This window comes from Styela clava, chromosome 6 (genome assembly GCF_964204865.1).
Source record: "Styela clava chromosome 6, kaStyClav1.hap1.2, whole genome shotgun sequence".
Taxonomy (NCBI): domain Eukaryota; kingdom Metazoa; phylum Chordata; class Ascidiacea; order Stolidobranchia; family Styelidae; genus Styela; species Styela clava.
In genome coordinates, this window is record NC_135255.1 from 6,653,179 (window position 1) to 6,665,528 (window position 12,350).

Below are 12,350 nucleotides of genomic sequence, written 5' to 3' on the forward strand. Positions count from 1 at the left end.
CATGAGCCCAAGAACATCAGTCACAAATCAAAACAAAATAGCATATAAAAAGCGAAAAAATCCATATCTTTATTGACCATTGAGTTGAAATAAAGCGGAAAACAGACAAATAAGAACATCATGCCAGCACCATCAAGTTTGGCCAAGAAAAAGAAGTAACACTTAAATGAAACCAGAAGTCACCAGAAAGTGCTCTTCAATGTTCTGAATATTTACGATAAAATTGTCACGACTACCAAAATTCACCAAGCCACAAGAATACCAGTGGAAATCATCCACATTTTTTTTATCACGTTTTCAAGAAATTAAAATTGCAACAATTTTTCAAATATTGTGTTGTCCATTTTACCATGTGTACCATTTTTGTCAGAGATCAGTGATCGGATCGAAAAAACAAACCGCATTTATTTGAATTATGGTAAGAGAAATTCCAACAAATATATAAATTACTTTATTTGATAATATCGTTCAAAAGAAATCCAACCCTATGACTGATTTTCCAATAAGCTGTGAATCATACCAAACTCTGTGGGTTTTGATAGAGAAGGCCTGACTTGAAATCCAGGAGGTGGCTGTGAAGGCACAAAACCTGAATTAGAAAATAAGCCAGGCATCCCAGGCCACGAGGGCATACCACTGTTTGTTGGGCGCTGTGAAAAAAGTTGGTTCATATTAGAGTTATTCGAAGGTGGGATAGGGTGGATTGGACTGTCGGGCTCAGTTAAAGCTTGCAGCGATTTCATCCAATGTGGCTGATCCTCGTTATTATTGTGCGAAGATTTGTTTTGTGGATTTTCAAATAGTCTATTACGCCTCATTGTGGGTCCGTAACCTGGCACGCCTCCTTGAATTATGGCAGGATCGGGTGGGTAGGATGGCATTGTACCACCAGGCATAGGATTAGATTCAGAGCGGTTTCCACCAGCAAATAAGGACTGCAAACTAGCAGGGCTAACAAGTCTGTTCGAGGACATTCCAGGTGTGGACATGGAAGATTCAGGGCCACCCCATTGCTGTCTTGATGGCATAAAAGAAGATGACCTGCCAGGAAAACCCACCCCAGGTGGGGGCATGATATTAGATTTGTTGAAAGGGGGATGGGGATTCATACCAGAGCTTGAAATCCCTGGTGGGTGAGGAATATTAATATGTTTGTTATGTTCTGCTGGCATACCTAAGCTGGATAAACCTAAAGAGGAATTATCGACAGGCCTTGAGTTAGGTCTCTGAATTTGTCCTTGAGTTGCAAAATTGATATTTACGCTCGGCAGCAAAGCCCTTAGTCCATTTTGCCAATCTGTAATATTTGCAGGATTTTTATTCATTTGATCTTTGTTCGGAGTAGGTGGGCCCCCATGGTTTATAAAACCCTGCTTTTGATAGTTCGCAGATCCCAAAAATTGTTCTTATCTGATGGATCGATTTGTTGGAAGGGATTGGAAACTTTTTGTTGTTGATTGTATCGATTTTGCTCGAACTGACGTTGTTGTAAATTATCGTATTGGAAAGGCATTTTGTGCTGTTGAGAATGCTGGGATGTTCCATGCATCATAAGATTGGAAAATCCATTAATGAGATCATTCCCGCCAGGAAATCCAGCCTATAAAATGAATAAAACAAAAATGTATATCAAGCTTCAAATATGCTTCTAGATCGAAAAACGAGATTCGAAAAAAAAAAAAACATTTTACCTGATGTACACCCGAATGGTTGGGATTATGTAAAGATGTTGGTCTTCTTTGTGTTGCAGATATATCGGAAAACGTTGGGTTTGAATTAAATGGAAAGGTATTGGTTGAATATGGAATCTATAAACAAGAAAACAACTTTAGTTTATTAGATTTAAATTGACGAAAATGAACTTTTTTATGGTTAGTCCATGGGTGGCCAAAAACGAATGATCTTCTATTCTAAATACATTCTGAAATAGTATGTAATTAGTAAAATGTATCAAATATAAATTTAAAAAATTTATACTTACTTATTTATACTCATTTATACTGTGAAATATTCGTTGCTAAAAATGATCATTTTTCGAATTTTAACTAGGATATATTATTCAGAATATCAAAAATTTTAAATATTGAACATAATTTCAATTCTATTTTTCGATTCATTCCGATTTTTTCAATTCGATTTCATTCGTCTTTGGAGTTTGCACAAGGTTATAGACACACAACCACGTAGTAGGAAGTTAAAAGAATGTTCTTGATACTGATTCTTATTTTCAGTATGATGTTGTGTTATTCAGTAATTTGTCGAGTGCCTATAATTTTTCAATTAGTTTAATGCCTCATTTGCTACTGGGCTAAAATAGGCAAAAATTAGTAATTCTGAAAAATTGCTGCTCTAAGAATCCGATCAGCAGTTCTTTCCAATTTGCCAAATATGAGCATAAATCATAATTTTTTTTGAAAAGTGGATCATTAATTGAAAAATTTAAAATCTAAATTATAAATCTAAATCATAAAAATACAAATCCAAGTTCTTGCACATTTCTTCTTACATTGTTAATATGAACAGCTCCAGTCTCTTGCGTCTTTTCTTTTTCCATCAAATCAGCCAACCCTTTGCTACATTCAACCCATGGATCGAATCCTAGATCGTCATCTGCTGATGGAAGAACTTCTTTTGCAGATGATTTGAATCCAAATATTGCTTCCCAATCATTTGTACTTTTAATAGGCATGCTGTCTGTAATATACAAATGAGAAGTTCTAAAAATGTGTAAGTATTTGGAATGGGACATGATCAGGGTCACCCAAATAAAACAGTAAGTACAAGGTCATTTGGAACATATTCTAGAGCAGGAGTGGGCAATTTCTTTTTTGAGTGGGCCAGGTACCGATGATAGACTTGGTTACTGGGCTAGAAGCTCTAAACTCAATACAAAAAACTATGAATAAAAAAAGAGCTTATTTACAACAACCAGTCCATCAGCTAAGCTGACGTAATGACGCTCATATAACAATAAGAAGCACAATGTAACAATCGGGATCATCATGACTTTATTTTTATCAATATTTTCAACGGAAATTTATATCCATAAAAACTATTGTCATAATTTCAGCAGACCGGATGAAACACTTCGATGGACCGTAATCAACCAACCCCTGTTTTAGAGAGAACATAACTTTTGTGCGAAACATCATCAACTGCTGAAACTTTTGGGCACAATCATACATCATCAGAAAAGTATTAAAAATTTCTTCATTTTCATAAATTGATGGGTTTTTTTTTTTGGGTCACCCTGTAGTGGATACAAGAGATTTTGTTGCAAAAAAGGTCAGCTGCTATTTTTAGGTTGAAAAAAATCTTGAATCCAATTCTGCAAGCCTCAATCAAACAGACAGCTGACCTGAAAGTTGTTCAGTGAGAGCCCATCAAGGGCAATAGGCAACTGCCGAATAACATCACGATTGGTTATTTGGTCTACCTCTTATTATCCAATTTTCTTTCTAATTAACAGGGCGACCTTCCGCACAAGTATTTCTCATATTGCCAAATAGGGAAGTTTTTCAAACTCATTATCATTACTCACTCTTTATTTCAAACTCATTTTTGTCTTGCTTATCAAAGTCATCATTTCCTCCCACTTTCAATAATTTCAAAGCATTGTGATGAAACAGTCACAAGTATATAGACAATAGACAAAAACGAAGATCTGATAAAACTAGCACTTACCTGATAGGTTGTGGGGGTTACTTGATGGCCAACCCCTCAAATTATTAGCAGGCTGAATTCCAGCTAACCCTGGTGGTGGAGGTGGTATATTGCGTGATGTTGGTTGTGCCGCTGGTAACCTGAATTGAGATAAAGAAGCATTTGTGCTAAACGAACAATGCATTGTTTTCAAAAGAATCTATAAATATTGGAAGTTCTGAAAGTTGGCATGTAATATGTATATGTATGAAATAAGACTGGAGGCAAAATAGCTGAGCAAAAGTGATACAGATTTGTATCCAACTTTGCGACCTCGCCTTGATAAAATGAACAACTTACATCTGTTGTGCTGTAAATGCATTTGATTGGTACACATAGCATACTGGTTAATAACATGACAAAGTGAGGAAGTTAACATATGATGCGATGTGCTTTCCAGTGCGCAGGGCAATTGCAATTGTTAATTTACAGTCTTACTGAGTTGTATTACATATATGGCACATGCTTGATCGCTGATATGGTGATGTTGAAAAATTAAAGCATGTCAAATCTATCTTACCCTTTATCTGGAGTAGGTAAATCCTGAAGTAACGTTGATGGTCCAGTATTGTTTGAAGCCATACCGAAAGGTGAGTAGCCGAGATTATTGGAAATTAATCTTGAGAATGGATCATGATTACTACCAGGATCTGGAAAAATTAATATTTCTTTTTAAAAACAGTTTTAATTATTTTTTAAATTTTATACTACATATTTATACACCTTTTGCTACAAAAAGACTGGCCCCTAAGTGTTAACAAATATGCAACCGGTACCAAATTTACAATTTTATCTCACTTTCAGGATTTTGAATTATCATAGATATTGAAACTTCAACATGATAGCAAGAGTTCTCTCACAAATTACATGATGCTGCAACTCAAACCTAACTATGTAATTCCACGAATGATAGTAATTTTTACTACAGAACCTTTAAATTCTGAGAAGCTAAAAATGTTGCAATTTCAGCTCGGCGTAACTTGATTAGCAGTCAATTAAATATTGCTTGCACAAGTTGACTTAAAAAAAGAACTGAACGTCTGAAACATGTTCTAGAGAAAACTAACTTTTATGCAAAGCGCCTAGATTACTGACGCTTTTAGGTACAATCATACAAAACATAAGTTCAAGTTTCAAATACATTTACATCACTTTAATTAGAAGCGATTAAGAAATTTATAGATTCTGTTTTTTTCATCACCCTGTATTCGCAAAAATTTTTTTTTCGAGTTCAGCAAGTTTTTCTTCAATATGGAGATGCAGCCAACGTCAAAATATTTCATTTTTCTTTTGGATATCACAAAAAAAATATTTACCCTTATGCATCATCATGAATCTTGAATGTTGTAAAACGTTTCGATTTCCCAAATTTGCATCTCCTGAATTCAACTGATTATTAACAGAAGATTGACTGTCTTGTGATAAATTTTCTCGAACGAAAGGAGATTTTCTATCAATAGAACTTGTATCGCTGAGTGGTGTGTCACGATTTTTATCCATATGTGCATCTGGATAATAGGAATATGAATATAAGCAAAAAATAGCAAGCCTCAAATATGTATATATAGATATATTTCAATACTGCTTGATTTACAGTATACAACAAAGATTTATATGTGATTCCAAGTATTAAAAAGGCACCAGATTTAAAAATCACTTAATTTGTACAGGTTGCACTAGTTGAATAACTGGTATTTGGTATTGGTGCAAATAACCAACTGCTTGTACCAGCTGAGCCATAAAAGTAACAAAATTTTTTATGTTGTGTAATCCACATTGTGGGGATTTGTATAAAGCTCTTAGATGAACAATGCAATAACTCCATGAAGCTCAAGAAGAACTTGGTCAATCACCACTATTGATCAATTATACTCGATTTAGTTTTTTATTCTCATTTGCAATGAATTTTCATAATATCGGTTAAGTCGAATTAATAACTCATAAAGTTACCAAGTAACCGAAAATTTAAAATATCGTTGTTTTCACATCCTCGTGCTGAGCAATATTCAACAGTACACAGGGACAGGGAGTCACTAATAAAGAACCTGACAAGCTTTCACATAAAGCAGAATATTTCTGTATGCAAAACCCATCCATTTAATAACACCATTAGGAGATAAGAATTGGATTTGGACCCATGCTCTTGCCTTAGAACCATTGATATAAATAAATTACTCTGGTATGAGATTTGCATAATAGGGTTGAATTTAAGGGCAAAATTTTATGAGAGGCGAACCCAGCAAATCAATGTCATTACACCTACCAGACCCTGGTGGGATGTCAATTGGTAATGTTGTTGTAATAGATGTCGGAGACTGTGTTTCACCCATTGAAAGAGAGCTGCAAAAAAAGGATATTTTCAATTGGAGCTCAATATAAAGAAACTCAGTAAAACAAACGAAAAAGCAATGCTAAGATCGCAGTCAGTATGGTAACGTTTTACTCTTAACCGATCACAGAGCTTGCTCAAGCAACCGGCATCTTCCCATTTGTCATAAAAAGTGTTCCCATAAACTAAAATGGAACAGCAAAATTTGGGGTGCAATATAGAATCCCAAGAACCAGAGAAAATATTTCAAAAAAGGAAGTTTTGTTAACCTTCAAATGCTGAAAAATTTGAAATCGTCTGGTCAATCAGTTTTAAAGAATATTTTTATTTTTTGATTTTTTTTTTTTTATTTATTCATTTTTTTTTTCTATTTATTTCTATTTTATAAGCAATAACAAGAATGTAGCTAAACGTTTATAGATCCACTTTAAGCCCAATAAGATAGTGGTAGTCTTCAACAACATCTACAAGTATATTTCTATCATATCTATAGTCAAGCTTACTTTTCTTCAGAAAATCTCAGTGCAATCTTATTCGTCATCTCATTAGTAGTAGTCTGTTGAGTACTATTTACTCCAATCTGATTAGATTCCATGGCAACTTCTCTCAATGGCGTAACCACCGGTGACGATTCTACCGATTCGGGTGTGGATATGGGCATTGATGATGGCGGGGAATGCTCTACAGATGGTGCAGATTGTGAGTTTTGTGTGGAAGGACTGGCACTATGTGCCCTCGATGGCACTTTTTTACTTCCACTAGAAGTCCCTTGTTGTTGTTGCTGTTGCTTCTTGTGCCTCGGAGCTTGATTTCCATTTTGCACATTTATATTTTTCTTCCCGACATTGCGTCGCGAAGAAGGTTTATTCCCAATTTTGGAGTCTCGATCTCCGACAGAAGTACTGAGCCGTGGGGCCTTCCCAGTGTTCTTGATTTGTAGGTCCGAGTCTGCCCCCGTTTCAGTGGAAGGGGGTGTTGGGGTACTACTGCTGTGTCTCCGTGGACGCTCTGTTGCCATCTTAGTATTCTTTTTCACAGCTTGAGCAACTGATAAACCCTGGGTGATGGTGTTTGTCGCAGTAGGAGGGCTACTTCCAGCTGAAGTACCACCGTTCTCAGAATTTGCATCTTGCCTGGAATGAGAATTCATCACTCAATAATTCATGATTTTTAAGTACTTTGCATGCGAAAATTTCGCTTTACAGATAAATTTCATTTAAAGCATCTTAATTACTTAAAATTTTGAAAAAAATAACACACTGAATTCTGAAGGATACATATTAAAATATTTCGAAACAAGATAGATTTGGGTATACTAACTACTGTATCAACAATATAATGAAAAAACCATTAGCCTAATTGATCAAAGAATAATTCTGTATTTTCCGATGCAGAATGAGCCATAAATGAAGTGATTTGCCAAATTATAATTGATCCGACACTTTCGACTACAAGTATATTTTATGTATGACCTGTGATAAAAAAATAGACCAAGAAAATGACATCATGTTAACTGTTACACAGATCTTTTCCATCATTATAATGTTAAAACCATTATTTATACAAACCTCGATGCCTTAGTTTTCATTTCTTGAGCTTGTGATATCTCTTTCTGAATCATTTGTTGAATTAATTTTTGCTCATACTCTTGATGCTTTGACATCTGAACATATACGGTAAATAAAGATTATAGATTTGAAAAAAATGTCTAATTTATATGCTTTCGAAGTTACCTCATACTATAACTGCACAACTAAACTCCGTTTTCACATAACAGTTTGGAAAAATATGGTGTTAACTCCTAACTTTTAAAAGCACAGCTCACTAATACACTTTATAAGGAGTAAAACATAAGGCTGTGACTACGCCAGTCACTAATTACTATTACCCTTACTTCCTGCCTAATTCCATCAGCTCAATACAAGCGCAACAACAAAATAATATTCCAATATGCTAAATAAAAAAAGGAGAACTGCACAGTTCGGTGAAAAACATTAATATAATTTCATACCATTAGTTTGTGACAATGACTACAAACTAACATGAAGCCACAGTGGCATAAAAAAATTACCGTATGTGATTTTCAGTAAGATGCTGAAAGTTCATTGTGCAATAAATTGGGAATGCAATGCCAAACCAGGATGATTCTGGCTTTATGTCTCCCTTTTCATTAAATCCTCACTGCTTCTAACAACAAACGGTACTCCCGAGACCCGAAGTATGTGATACAAGATGGCGGACACCAGAATGCAATATATGTACCAGGTTAGGCCATAAATTTATTCCAATTTTCCATATTTTAATTCTATTACGAGTTCGGGGCTTAGCCAAGTGACTCCCGTAGTATTTGTACCTGAAATTATGGCCTAACCCTAACCTGGTACACGCACTATGTTTCGGTGTCTGCCATCTCGGTTCTCAGGAGCCAAGCTCAGAGAACAAAGAGTCACATGCTGATCCAAAGTCGCAGGTTTCCGATCGCTGGTATAGATCTTGTTCAGAGTGAAAAACATGTAAATGGTGTATTAAATCCTATTCGAACCATAGCCGTTTTTCAACCTTTATAAAAAGAGCCATTAAACTAAAACTGTCACCAAATAATCCTTTACCTGCATATCTTCTTTAGTAAAACTTGCATCTTCGTCTCCTATCTCATGCAAATACATACAATCATGTTTTTGACAAACTTGATTTTTTAAATAGTTGCTGCAATACTTCGTCGTACCAAGAGAAGCTAAAATAAAAGTTAGGAATGATTATGATTATGCGGGACCAGTAACAATCGTGAAATCAATTTCTAACAAGTTGCAATCCCAGGTTCAAAACCCATTAGAGCGCAAGTGGGGGCGAGGGGACATGCCAAAACTTTCAGAGCGTAGCTTCTTATATATCAGTCGCTGATTATACAGGGTTTTGTTCAGAGATAAGTCATGACAAACGGTGTTACATCTTTCATCCAATTATCTTTTTATATCATTTACAATCATGAAATTTTTGCCATATTTGTCATTCATATTTGTCCAATCCTTATATTGCAAACAGTGGTAGTCGATATAGAATTCAACAAACCTAATAAATAACCAATTGAAAGGCCCCAAATTTGGATATCACACACCCATTTTGTAAATAGAATTTGTTCATATTTTAATTTATCAACATAATTTTTTCTAGCATAAATGGTCATAGATAATTTTCATAAATTGGATAGCCAAAATCAAATAAGACACTATGTTGAATACTCGTATATAGTGGAATATTTTTTCTTATAATGGATATTCTATATTTATCAAAACTAGATTGTCGAATCCTTATCGTTTAACTTGAATTGAGAACTGATTTCTCCTACTGAATTTTTGATGTACAAAATTTGTAACAAGGTTGAATGGGAATTTCCTGATAGCTGATCAATTATATTTCAAAGGAAATTACGCATGACAGTACTTTCAGTAACATGTCTCATAGAAGCAATTGTCTTGTAATACTTGGATGCCAATAATAACAATGATACTATTTTCAACAAAATAAGGATTATTGCAGATATATATTTTCTAAGGTACAATTGCTCAGCTACCAGATGCGAACAAATAAAAAAAATCAAGTAGTTCACAGACAAAATCTGTGATATTAAAACCATTACTGGGTTCGTAACTGTTATTTATATTGTATCATGACTAAATCATTTGATAAATATAGATAACTTTTTTTAATTTGATGCACAATAGAACAATACATAAAATTCGTTTAAATCATTTCATTAATAAAGCATGGTGGGTATTCAACAATAACCATATGTTGATTGACCAAAAACAAGAAATATACTATTCATACGATACTTATTCACGTATTTTACTCCAAACAAGATCGATTACAAGCGGCCACACTAATATCTAACGACACGTAGGAGCTAAAGCTAATAATAGTATTTGGAAGGACTGGAATTTTTACGGTTCAGCATTGCCTACGTAATTTATTAATAAACTTTGGGTGGGGTGGGGGGTCATGCAATTTGATCCTGAGATATGTAATCTGCGACGCTAATACAGTTTAAGTCTAAATCCTACCTTTCAATGTCCTCCCGTCAATATGAACATTATTAACCGACTGAATAGCTCTGAGGGACTCTTCAACTTTAGAATAAGTAACGTAGGCACTGCAGCTTGGTGCCTATGAAAAAAGTGAATTTGACGGTTTAGCGTCAAGGTTAAACAAGAGAATACAAAAAGTTGATCATCCATCAAACCTGCGTTCCCGCATACGATGTATTTGAGTTCAAAACTACTTTAAGAATTTTTCCATATTTCCCAAAATATTCCTGACGTTTCAAAACCTGTAAAATAAAAAAAGGGATATAAGCAAACAAGACTAAAAATTTTAAAGATAATTCAATATTATCAATCACCAAATGAAAAATTCTATAACACATTCAATAAAAAAATCAAACAGGAATACACAAGCCCGAAAGCACAGCGGTAAATGAAACAGGATGTCCAAAACTATTTAGGAAATAGGCACCATCTGCCATATTTGCATACAAGTTTAACACAGAATAGTGACAGACCATGAATACAATCTGTATATATCCAGGGATCTAACAAAGGGAACAGATGAATCAACAATTATCACAAGTCATTGTAAGACGTCCATGATTACCAAAATATAGAATTTTTTTGAGCAAAATACCCTTTCTCCCTATGCTTGACATGATCTACATTTTATAAGATATGTTGGCGATTGAGAAGTATGTGTACCAATATGGAGGTCCCCGAACTCGTAATAGTACTAAAATAAGGAAAATCGGAATATTATGCTCTAACCCTAACCTGGTACACAAAATACAGAAGTACCGCTATGTCCATAAATTTCAACATAGAACACTTACTTCAACTTCAGCAAGTCGCTGTGAGAGACCTACAACGAAGACAAGGTTTTTCTGCAGAACCCGAACATTTGCCAAATGTTTGCGACTGTCAGTAATTTTTTGTCTCCGTGCAGCTTCCTTCTGTTTCTTATCCAATCTGATTTTTTGAAGTTCCGCATCACTAAGAGGCTTAAATTCTGCAGGATTTTCAGGATATGACTAAAAGAACAAGGGCAATATAATAAAATCTATTAAAACAGTTGCGTTGAATAGTAAAACACCTTATTTCAACACTTTTTATAAATCCAATCCAATAAATAATGACAAATTAATAAAAAGATGAGAAAATCATTTAGGATAGGCCTTTCACATTTGCCAATCGAGAGGAAAGCCAATAAGGTGGCAAACACCGCAACCTCTCGACCAAAAACTAGTTCAAGTCGGATATTGAATAGTTACCATGTTATTTGTTTCAGACGTGTCGGCTTGATGGTACAATAAGCTGTAACAGATTAGCAATTAAGTGAACCACAATGCGTCAACTGCCAAGGCCTTCTGCGGTTATTATTTAATCTCATGATGTAAATAAGTCATGAATTTATACTTTAAGTCGCATGGTATACCTTTCTGCACGCAGGACACAGTCCATTCTCATCTGTTCTTATACGATGCCAACAGAATCTGCATATCTGATAACCGCACTGACATGGAAAAAAATTGATGTCATCAACTTCTAATGTTTCCATACATAGCGGACAATCCACAGAATCGTCTTGGTCATGAATATCTTGAAGTTGTATGGGCATCTTGAATTTTGTTTTTTTTTATTTCCAGTGGAGAAGAAATAACAGGATAATGTGAAATCAAATATAATATTACGGTATAAGTTACTGTAAATGCACAATATGCTAGAATACAGAGGAATTGCTTGCTTGAAAAAATAAAAAAACATGTATCAATATCGAAGCACAACATAAACTAGTTTTAACTAGTGGTACAATCAGCGAGCAACCGAATTGTATCATTGCTAATTGCTGAATTGACATAAATTGAAGAAGCTATGCCCTGTGATAGTCTCGACATTACTCTAAGTGAATTTGCAGATTCGAATCCCGAGCGATTTCGAGTCAACGCGTCATTTCAGCGAGTCCTTAATCATCCCTTTTTTTATCAATTGATGCTTTCGTTGTGTATTTTTTATCTCTATAAATCTTTGTACAAACCATATATACCAGTAGTTGAAAATCCAAGATTCGATGCTTGAAAAAACATCCATAGGTACCGCTCATGTATAGCCCACTATAACATCTCATAATAAAAACAACGACAGATATCCAGATCAAATGATGCAAGTTGAAAACTATTATTTATTTATAACAATGTCGCTGTCATCCAAACTCGAATACTTACAAAAATCTAGAGACTGTACGACAAAGCCCCAGTGGGATTTTCGTTCAAATA

At 34.7% G+C, this 12,350-nt stretch overlaps 1 pseudogene across 1 annotated transcript; it reads right to left on the reverse strand.

Annotated features, from left to right (window-relative positions):
- Positions 1–45: 45 nt before the first annotated feature.
- Positions 46–11,924, reverse strand: LOC120331164 (uncharacterized; annotated as a pseudogene). Its single transcript, XR_013476654.1, has 14 exons — positions 11,513–11,924; positions 10,911–11,108; positions 10,272–10,358; positions 10,093–10,195; positions 8,641–8,765; positions 7,600–7,694; positions 6,535–7,164; positions 5,966–6,042; positions 5,019–5,210; positions 4,223–4,352; positions 3,685–3,803; positions 2,507–2,694; positions 1,692–1,808; positions 46–1,600 (listed from the first exon to the last, which is right to left on the reverse strand). The product of XR_013476654.1 is annotated as an uncharacterized LOC120331164 (transcript).
- Between the last annotated feature and the right edge of the window lie 426 nt (positions 11,925–12,350).